At 35.0% G+C, this 11,875-nt stretch overlaps 1 long non-coding RNA gene across 2 annotated transcripts; it reads left to right on the top strand.

Annotated features, from left to right (window-relative positions):
• Positions 1-393: 393 nt before the first annotated feature.
• Positions 394-3,169, top strand: LOC110437975 (uncharacterized). 2 transcript variants are annotated; one of them, XR_015511143.1, is made up of 3 exons: positions 394-499; positions 2,223-2,318; positions 2,437-3,169. It is a non-coding gene; the product is annotated as an uncharacterized LOC110437975 (long non-coding RNA). The 2 variants fall into 2 exon arrangements; XR_015511142.1 differs by lacking the exon at positions 394-499 and having other exon boundaries at positions 2,162-2,318.
• Positions 3,170-11,875: the final 8,706 nt, after the last annotated feature.

Raw genomic sequence — 11,875 nt, 5'->3', positions numbered from 1 at the left:
CTTTTACTCATTTATGTATTTTCATAATCAATTTTTATCAAAATTAGTTGCAATCAAACTTTATTTAACCAAATTTCAAATACGTTTTTTTTTATCTGATCATATTTTTGCATTAATTATTTCAATATTAGATTATATAAAACAAAATTACAGAGTAAATAAAATAATTGTGGACGCTGACAATTAAATATTGACTCAACAAATGAATTTACAATAATAAACCCCAAACGAAAAAAAAAAATCCACAATATTAATTTTAGACGATGGTCTGAAGTAAAAATTAAAAATATGCATTCACCAAACATAAAACTGTGCTTTGGCAATTTATCAAACAGCAGTGAAAATAGTGTTTGTGTTTGGCGAACAAACCTTGCAGCAATAGCGCGTGTACGCATGCGCGTGAGAGTCGTTTGTTGGATCAGGTTTAAATTCCAGCGCAGCAATGGCAGAGCTTCTCCGAAACATCATATTCAGGCGATTTTCCTTCATCAAAGTTATGGTGAGTAGTAAATTCTGTATGTATTGAATCGTTTTTAAATTTAGCTAAATGCAAGTCTCAGTAATTCCTGACATAAAACGAAAAGCATGGGTATTACGTTAGCCTGCCGCTCGTCATAATGTTGTACACAAGTTCCGCTATGCAAAATTAATGCTGGAACATTTGATGGTTCATTTTGCTGAAAAATAAGGGACCAAGCTGAAGAAAAATGAATCAATAAATCTTAATGAGTTATAGGTGTGTTTTAAGAATAAACCAATTAGAGTCTCATCTCCCATTCCCTTTAAGAGTCAGCTGCGTCACGCCAAGAGCGCATTCGCTATTTACAGGACGCAAAGTAAGTCTAAGTGGAAAAAATGAGCATTTCACAAGCAAACAGTTAACAGTTTTTTAACAGAAAACTGTTAAACAGAGCATCTATTGCGTGAGAATGAGAGATAATAGATCACTTTCACTTTCGCTCTTGGATAGGGAAACCTTTACGCAGACATCAGTCTATAAATAAATAATTTTGTTTGTTAAGCACAAATATTCATTTCAAAACTATTTCTAAATTCAGTTCTAATTTCCAGCAAACGAATAAATGAATAATAATAGCAAAATGTGCTCAAAAAACCTGAGTTATATCCTAAAACACATGCTGTGCCCCATATTGTCTAAAACCTGACAGGTAGGCAAATCTAAGCTTGTTTTTAATAAAACAAAAATATACATATGGATATAATAAATAATACTGCTAATAATAATAACATTATACAAAAGCAAATTGTTATGAATAAACTGAAAAAGCCTCCCGAGATGAAGAAGACATAAAAGCAGTGATTTTTCATATTAATGTAGGCTAGAAAATAATATGTTTTGTAATATTTTAATCCTTTATATTTATATCCTATATCTATTCTTATTATATCCTATATATATCCTTAATATTTAATTTTTTTCATATGTAAAGATATTTGCCTATTGCTCTCTTGTGCGTATTAAGCAGTGCGTAAGCGAGGCGCAACTCTGCGCCTGAGTTTAGATTCGGTTAGTTTTGGTCTAATGAAAAATCTATTATAGGACCGCCAGCGGTCCGCCTCAGAACGCCTTCCTTTGTAGACCAGAACGCCTATGGGCGCAAAAATGAGCGCTAATGCATTTGCTATTTAAACAGCGTAGCGCAACGCCTCAAAACGACTCTTGCGCCAAGCTTAAACCACCAAAAGACTACTGCGTCACGCCTTGCGCCACATGGCGCCGGGTGTATGATAGGGCCCTAAATCTGCTGCCACTGACGCTCATCATGGCTCTCACACTGGTCTGGTCCCAAACAAGACCTGCACCAAAGTGGGAAACCAGAACGCTTACAACACTTTTTTTTTTCAAATGACAACACACCTGAAATAAGATTCATAAAGTGTTCAATCACTCATCAACGCCACCTAGTCCCAGTAATATTTTATAGGATTTATTTAAATTCTCAAGATAAAGTTAGAAAACGTCACAAATAATAAATTCCAGTTTAATAAAAATATTAACTTAAATACATAAAATGTCCTAAATTGTATCATGTTTTCTATTAAATATAGTTTTTCGTTATATAATATCAAATAAAGTATAACATGTCAAGCACTCTGCATGTGAGTCATCCGTAAGCCTGGTTGTAATTCTGGCTGAAATGCAGTAGACTAAACTGAGCTCAAAGGGCTGACGTGTCACAGCAAGTCTTTAGGTCCTACAGTTGAAACTCAAAAAGGGAAATATAACAACATCAGATACAAATCCACCAAGAGAACACTAGATCAGCCAACAACTAGTTCTACAGACCGACATACTGGTAAGTTTCACTGAGAACCACTCGCATGCCAGGTTCAACAGCAGACTGGGCTATTTTTAGATGACTACGGTCGGCTGCAAAGCATTTTAAAGACCTGCGTTTTTCCCTTTCTTTACAGCAAGTCTTCAAAAATGATTGGCTTCCTGCTACTTTTGGCTTTTGTTTTGCCTCAAAGTCAGGCAGTGGACCCTAACTCTAAGCCATGTATGCCCGCGAGGTACAACAACGCTCACAATGTTTTCCTCAAACGCCATATTCCTGATGGGGTGCCGAAAACATGGGATCAGAACGCCTGGGAAGCTTTCCTGAGGAAGATTCAAACGTGTGGCAGACCGACGCAGTCGTTTTTCCGTGCCACTGAAAAACAGCGGGTGGAAAATGTGTGCAGTAAGGATGGCGGAAAGACACTGTCTGGTAACTTGTGTATCAGCAAAGAGAAATTCTCCTTCGTAACGGTGCGGATCGATACTGAAGGCGCGTGCGGAATTAGAAGCATGCGCAATGAGACCAAACATATCATCCTCGCCTGTGAAGACATAGGAGATGTTTGTCAACCGGTCCACTTCGAGGGAAACCCTGAAGGCAAAGCGCCAAGCAATAACCAGCTGGACTGTGGGGCTAAGGGGAGCTCGGGAACCATTGCGATAAACGTGCTTCCTTTGTGGTTCACTTTGATAGTGATGGCATACTTTTTGTAAGGGAAATCTTTTATGCTACTTCGACTATATGTAAAAGACCCCAAAAAGCATGTATTTTTTTAGGCTATATGTTTATATTTGATTGTTTAATTATTTTTGTACATATTGAACATTTTAAGGAAGTGTGCATTAAAATAAGGCCTTCTTTTAAAACGACTGTCACTGAATCATTGATACATATTGCATAACTTTTATACACACTAAATGTTTTAGCTGCACATTTTAGACGTTTCTTGTTTCAGTGTTCAGAGAATGTTCAAAAATCATATTATCAAAACTTAGTTGGAACATTAGCAAGAAAGAAAGAAAGAAATACCGGGGAAATGAAATAAAAACTCAATTAACGTCATGATAATGAATGGCCCAGTTTAAACTTGCTGGATTAACTCAGTTTAATATATATTAATATATTATATTATATTATTAATATATATAGTTTATCAGTTTTCAAACCAAAGTTGGGTAAATATGACAGTTGACTTTGTTATAGCTATATTACCTGAATTTTGGTTAAAATGCCCAGCATTTTTAGAGTGCGTGAAAGTTATGAGCAACAATTTTTTTTTTCAAGCCAGGAATATTTTATCACCTCTAAAATGAATTAAATTAAAAATATTAACCTATTATAATGTTTTTAAAAAATTGAAAGGTTAGTTCACCCAAAGATAAACATTAGTTAATGGTTAATTACTTATATATACACACACACACACACACACACACACACACACACACACACAGTTGAAGTCAGGGATATTTTATCACCTCTAAAATGAATTAAATTAAAAATATTAACCTATTATAATGTTTTAAAAAAAATTGAAAGGTTAGTTCACCCAAAGATAATGGTTAATTATATATATATATACACACACACAGTTGAAGTCAGAATTATTAAACCCCCTGAATTATTAGCTCCCCTGTTAATTTTTTCAACACATTTCTAAACATAATAGTTTTAATAACTCATTTCTAATAACTGATTTATTTTATTTTTGCCATGATGACGGTAAATAATATTTGACTAGATATTTTTAAGACACTTCTATACAGCTTAAAGTGACATTTAAAGGCTTAACTAGGTTAATTAGGTTAATAGGCAGGTTATGGTAAGTTGTTGTATAACGATGGTTTGTTCTGTAAACTTTTGAAAAATATATATAGCTTAAAGGGATTAATAATTTTGACCCTAACACATTTTTTAAATTAAAAGCTGCTTGCTTTTATTCTAGCAAAATATAACAAATAAGACTTTCTCCAGAAGACAAAAATATTCTTAAACATACAGTGAAATTGTCCTTGCTTTGTTAAACATAATTTGGGAAATATTTGAAAAAGAAAAAAAAAATGCAATGAAACGCTAATAACTCTTGACTTCAAGACTTTCAAACTGCCATGAATGACTGAAAACCTCAGAAACTATTGGCTGTTCCTACTCATATTGTAATTTTCCTCTCTTATCTCCCAACATTATTCATTTTCAGCTCTTGTTTAACCTAACAATACAATACAACACTGAGTATAAAGATAAAGTCCTATTTAATTGGTCAGATTTGAATAAACAACCTATTCATGCAGCATTCAAATGCCTGTCACAAAAGTAATCAAATTTATTGCACTTCTCTGCAAGATACTGCTGCACAAATGGACCGAAAGAATAAAGTGATATACACCTGGGAAGCCTCTAGGTTGAGTAATTCACCAAAATTTCAATATTGCAGGGGTCTCAAGTATCATGGATTTTAACCAGTTGTCACTCTTTCAAGCCACACCTTGTATTTCTCATGCTGAGAATGCTGTAATAACTGTAATAACTAAGATCCAATAACTTTATTTTCAACACACACTCGCCCAACCCTTCATCTCCAATATTTAAAAAATTAATTTCATAACTTGAGGGTTCGGATTTTGTGTGAACTAAATTTAAAGTGCTTAATATGGCCCACAAAACGGGGGTAAGTAGCCTGAAAATGTCAAAATGTGTCAGTAAAATTTAACAACAAAAAATATTTATCACTAGCCAATTTAGAGGCTGCATACGCCAGGCAGCTAAAGAGAATCACAAATTCAATTTTAAGTGACACTGCTGATCCTCTACCCTCTACACAGTTTCACCTCCTTTCTTCAGGTCGCTGGTATGTAGAATAAAACGATACAAAAATAGTTTCATACCAGCAGCAGCATTAGACATTCAAATAAGGCATAGAATAAAGCAGAGATGTTTCGGTGAGTTAAATATTTTAGATTGTTTTAAACATTTATTTTCTGGTGCGGGTCGGAGGGCACCCAAGTGATTATTTATTTACTCTTTATAAGTGTTTTTATGTTTATGTTTTAATATTCATTTGTTGTTGTTACTCTGTGAGCTTTTTTGTGGCACTGTTATGAGATAGGGACTCTTGACTGCAAACCAAATCTATCTTCGGGTATAAATAAGGTAACGTAACCTAACCTATGATTATATAGTGGGCCCTCTCCCCGTTTTATGGTGAAATTATTGGGGTACTTTCATCTTAATGCAGTTCAATGGTTAAATCTCTGGATCAACAACATCTCAAAATATAGCAATTAGTAATATTAAATCACATTTAACCATATAAAAAGGTGTACTAAAAATCAGACTTTTGTTTGGCATAGAATTACTCGATCACTCTTTTAAGGTTTTTGTAAAACACATGCTTTTGTTTTAGGAAGTTATGGTTGGACAGAAACTATAAACTGAGACAACAGAGATGAGAGAAATGAAAAAGCTTTTGAAAATGCAGAAGTGTTACATTTTGTTATTGGGGGTCCCTATTGGGCTTATGTTGTATGTTATGTTATATGAAAATTGCAACAGGTTGGAATTTTCACATCTGACAGTAACATCTTTGTTTATTTTTTATTCTTGGCAGCAGATGCAATATGAAGTTATCAGTCGAATTGCTATTTCAATATTTACCTCTAGAGGGCTCTTGTGTACTGTGAAATTTGTAAACTCTTTCAGTATTTTGTTGTCGAAGTTCATCCACCAGATGACACTATAGTTCTCCAATGTATTCACACGTTTCCCTCAGGCATTTTGGCAGTCTTTTTTCCACCAACAAACTTTTCGTTCAACGGTTCAAGGTTATTAACATTAAGACTTTGCTACTGGCAGTTGAGTAAGTTTTTTAAATGCACCTTTACCCATAATATATCATAAAATACAATGACTTAGGCTCTATGAAAAGGATGTCCATATGCACAGTAGCTATTCATCAAACTAACAAGCATCACACATATGACTGAATAGACAAAGTAAGTTTTCAACCAGACATGAAAAAGTGTGAACATTTTGCTAAGCCATAATCCCACAGGATCTAAGCAGCCACCAGGCATTGTAGACCTACTTCGTGTTAGTCTGGTTGGGATGCAATAATGTTTTCATTAGTCAGTGTTAACATTTGTTCAGAGAAATCAAAGAAAACACCTTTAACCTTTCCTTCACCTCTCCACCCATTAAATCTCTAGTTCCCTGGGCTCTCCGTGTACCATTATTGTAATGTAGCACAGGAATCTGGTCTTTCTTTACAAGAATTCCACCACATTTCCACCCTTTCTCCCCATGACTTGTTTATTTCATTTAGCCTATAGACTTCCCATGGTGTAGACAGATAAATTATTTAACTAAATGAATTATGTTCAACTTTATTATCATCAGTAATGTAAACACAATGTTGCTGGACAGTTTTATGCTGAAATACATGAGCTGGAAGCATGAGATCCTTAAACCTCTCCTTTTGAACAGAACTGTTCATTCTCATTGAGACTCCACTATCAATCAAGTCTTAAGCTTTGGCAGGCAGGCACTAACTTCAGTCAATAGGTCATGACACAAATATGACATTAGGCAAATCAATACATGCACACACCGGTCACAGTCAGAAAATGTAACAATTGGTTTTGAGGAGAAAGGAGGAACTGAAAGAATGAGTGAAGAGTGAAAGGCAGGGGGTGGGATGAGGGTTGGTGGTGGGGTAGAAATGGGTGGAGAGTTGGAAACCCAGTTTGCACTTAAATTGAACTTTTATGGAAAGAATAAAGCAAGAAAATGTTCAGTTTGCAAACAAACTAAGGTGTGAGGCTGGGAAAGGTCTCTTGTTTTTATTCCCACATTTTTCTTTTTGCGTCCCCACAAGTTATACTTTAATTCTGAAGCTATTACATTGCAAAAGCCTTCTTATCACTTACATTTTATTCCCATAACGCCACTACAACCCTAAATAAGCAAAAAGTTGGGACAGAAAGCAAAATGAAAATAAAAAAAGTAGTAATTTCTAAATATACTTGGACTTGTATTGTATTGCAAACATTATTTCATGTGTTTACTGTGCTTTGTATTATTATTATTTTTTCCAAAAATAACCATGTTTTTATTTTGAAAAGTAAATTTTCTCACATATTTGTTGACAAACTGGCAGTCCTTTGCCGATCTCCTAAAGCTCTAGACCAGGGGTCACCAATCCCGGTGATAGAGGGCCGGTGTCCTGCAGATTTTAGCTCCAACCCTAATCAAACACACCTAAGCACGATAATCCAGGTCTTACAAGGTGTACTTGAAACAATCAGGCTGGTGTGTTGAGGCAAGCTGGAGCTAAACCCTACAGGAACAACGGCCCTCCAGGATCGAGATTGGTGACCCCTGCTCTAGACCATGGAGGTGCCCAAACTTTTTCTTATGAAGGGCCAAAAACCAAACTTGATTGAGGCTAGTGGGCAGAAGGTAAATATAGTTGCCATGGTACACTCTCAGAAAAATGGTACAATGTTGTACCAAAGAAGGTACTTGTCACTGGGGCAGTACCTTTTTTATGGGGCAGAATTGTACCTTCAGACAAAGAAAAAAATTTGTACCATTGCAGTTTGACCTTTAAGGACATGATTTGTACAATGGGATATCAAATGTACCTTTGGCTTTTAAAACCTGCAGATAAAATAGTATACCTTCATCAAATCTGATCCATAAAGGTAACAATACAGTTACAAGACAGTGTACCTTATCAGTGTCAAAAATACTTTCCAAACAATTATTTAAAATGCTTAAAATGTTTAGTTTACAATACATATAGTGTTGTTTTACCAGTTGTTTTGTATTATGAAACTTAATAATTAGTGCTTATGATTTATTTTAAACGTGCTTTTAAATGATGATTCATTTTTTAATATGGAATTATTCATAAATCACTTTGCCTTTCCAGTAATATTTATTTTCAGAAATATTGTAACAGAGAAGGAGTTGTTCAACATTTTTGTACCTTTTATATGGAAAAAAGTGTGTACCTTAATTTCAATTGTACCATAAAACGTACAGAAGAGTATCATTAGAGGTCTTTTCTGTACCATATAAGGTACAATTTTTACAAAGGTACAAATCTGTTCCTCAAGGAACATTATTTGTACCACCGTGTACCTTTATTTCTGTGAGTGTAATTTCCATATTTATTTAATAATGTTTACAAATGACTAGAAAACATTGCATTATATTAACTAATACAGTATTTGTTTTACATTTTATAATAAACTTACAGAAATCAATCTCATTTATAACAGAATTGCACTAGTTTTTGCCTTGATGTGCTTACCGATGTCTACTGCATCTGTCCATCGAGTGACAGTATTTAAATTTACAGATTAATTTACAACGTTTAATTTCAGTTTGCTTTTTTGTACTTCAGCAATAAAGCAAACAAAAAAGTTAAATCAGAATTAAGTCAAATTAGAAATGTTGAAGGGACTAAGCCAACAAGAAAATGAATGAATGAATGAATGAATGAAGGCAACGTAGAGATTCCTTAACCCCTTCCCATTATACTCTCCTCAGATGGGATGGTGGGCCAAATCAAAGGTTACAATGGGCCAATTTTGGCCTGCAGGCCCTACTTTGGGCATCTCTGCTCTAGACCTTTCTTGGATGCTGCTTTTCTACCAAATCTGAATTACAATCACCTGTTGACATCACCTGTTTTAAACCAAATTGTTTAACCAATATACATGATCACTAGCCCTAAATTGCTCCTGTCCCACTTTTTTTAAATGTGTTGCAAGAACAAAATTGCAATACATGTTGGAATTTTAGCAACATTTATCTTTTGCCTTTGCCGTTGGCATTGTTTTTTCAAACCTCAGTTGGAATGTACACTATTGCAGTGTTTCTCAACCACATTTCTGGAGGGCCACCAACACTGCATGTTTTGGATATCTCCTTTGTCACACCCATTACAGGTCTTTTAGGCTGTGTCTGAATTCACATACTTCCATACTATATAGCATGCTAAAATCAGTATACAAGCCGAGTAGTATGTCTGAATTCATAGAATTCGAAAAATCAGCATGCTAGAAGTACCCGGATGACTTACTACTTCCGGCGAGATTCTGGAGTGCACATCCCATGCACACTGCGCTATCCCATAATGCCCTGTAAAAGAATTCATGAATGGAAGTGAAGTGACGCAACTGACACATATAGGTCACGTGACCATGATAAAAATGGCGGATGTAGTACGTCCAAATTACATTCATACTTTTGTTACATTCATCCTGTATAGAACGAACTTCTACTTCTACTCTTACTTCCACTTCTAACAGCCAAGTGGTACGTTTAAATTCAAATGCAGTACCTACTGAGTAGTAGGCATTTCGGACGCAGCCTTGGTCTAATGAGCAGATGATCTGAATCAGGTGTGTTTGGTTAAGGATACATGGAAAATGTGCAGAGCTGGTGGTCCTTCAGGAATGTGGTTGAGAAACACTGCAATAATGTACACTATTGCCTGCCAAGTTTGGGGTGAGTAGGATTTTTAAATGTTTTATAATACAGTAAAAACTGTGAAATGTTATTGCACTATAAAAAATAAACTGTTGAAAAGTAATTTATCATTAAATTTATTCATTTATTCCAGCGATTTTAATAATGAATTTTTAGCTTCAATACTCCAGTCCTTAGAGCCACATGATCCTTCAGAAATCACTCTAATATTAATTATCATTGTTGTTATTGTTATTATTAATATTCTTATTAATAATGGCAATGGTAATAAAGCAATAATGATTGGACTGATAATTTTATTTAAAATGAAATGCAATAAGTAATAAATAAATATTTATTAAATAAGTAATTAACTTGTTTTACATTTTATAAATACCGCCAAATAAACAAAACAAGTTTTTTAAAAAATGACGCTAAACTTTTGACCGGTAATGTAATGTGGTTTTAAAATACATAACTTTTTTATGGTTACACTTGGTATCCACACTACCCTGTATTTGACCTGGAAAAATTGAACATTTTGGAACAGAATTAATAATGGGCTAAAAATCTGCAGAAAATCTGCTAAAAATCTGCAGAAATCTGTGGAATTCTGCGTGTGCAGATTCCCTGTGGGCCTACCAATGAGTATGCATTTGTTGTGGAGTTGCAACAATGAATCACATACAATGTTGTTACAAAGTTCACACACACACACAAAGATACACTCACAGCACAAACGCACACACACAGACAGTGCGCCCAAAAACATGTGTGGGAAACATCCACACACACATTCACTACAGACAATTTAGCTTACCCAATTCACCTGTACCGCATGTCTTTGGACTGTGGGAGAAACCGGAGCACCCGGAGGAAACCCACGCGAAGGCAGGAAGAACATGCAAACTCCACACAGAAACACCAACTGAGCCGAGGTTCGAACCAGCAATCCAGCGACCTTCTTGCTGTGAGGCGACAGCACTACCTACTGCACCACTGCCTCGCCCTCCTGCACTAATGATTGTTTAAAATCCGGAAGCTGAAATTAGCTGACAAAAGTTCAAAATTATCTAGTTTTCCCTACAATTAAAGCTGATAGGTGATAACATTGTCTTAAATGATGCTCAACACAATCAACTCAGTTAAAATCTCAAAAAAGAACTCCAGGGTTTCTTGAACCTTTAAGGCTGACAGCATGTCATTTCCATGTACTGAATGTTTTTATTCAACTATGCTTTGGTATATTCAAATTTCATTCTATCGCTTTAAACATGTTTGGTCACTATTTCAAATGAAACAGGGAGTTGACCTGTCATAATTCAAAATTCAAAAAGAACTGAGTTCAGCTAAGGTAACAGTTAAATTTAATTATAATGTTTGATAGATCTTTTTCACTCTCTCTTTCTCTCTTTCTGTCTTTAAGGGGGGATTTTTGAAGACTGATATTTTGTTTGAGACCTCATGCTGATATTTGGATCCAAAATGCTGATAAAAATGAACTCTTCCACCCACACCTTTCAGCTGCTTTAGGTTATCAAAAGCCAGAGCATGTTAGGATTTATTGGTATGCACCAAAATACAATAGTGTTCAATCTATCTGAGGTTTGATTAAAAAAGGCTACAAACAAAGGCAAAACATAAATGTTGCAAAAATTGGTTTTTGGTGCTGATTTGTAATGACCCTCTCACATCACCATTATACAAGCAGTAGACTTCAAGTACAGATCCCAGCAAAATGTGTGAATGTCCTGTGAGTGACAACGGTATGGTTTTTCTGAAACAAAGTATATAAGCCAGCCTGGACGAGAAGTATTTACATTCTGAAACACCATTTTAAAAGAAAAATGCACTAGTGTAAATGGCACCTAAATGTCCATGTCTTGAAACACTTTCAAATACAGTACTGGCATCTTGTATGGTCTTCTTTTTGGACAATAAGTGTACCCTTTACATCATTGTACTTCTACTGTACAAATGGTTCTATAGGAACTGTGAAAAAAGTTCCTCCAGTGCAAAAAGCCTCTCATGCTTAACTACTGTAAGTTTAATAAGCATCTCTGGTCTTTATTTCTACATTGTGCTAATATAAA

Source organism: Danio rerio, chromosome 16 (assembly GCF_052040795.2).
Source record: "Danio rerio strain M-AB ecotype USA chromosome 16, GRCz13ab, whole genome shotgun sequence".
In the NCBI taxonomy this organism is placed as follows: Eukaryota; Metazoa; Chordata; class Actinopteri; order Cypriniformes; family Danionidae; genus Danio; species Danio rerio.
The sequence above is the reverse complement of the archived record's forward strand: the minus strand, read 5'-3'. Positions and strand labels throughout refer to the sequence as shown.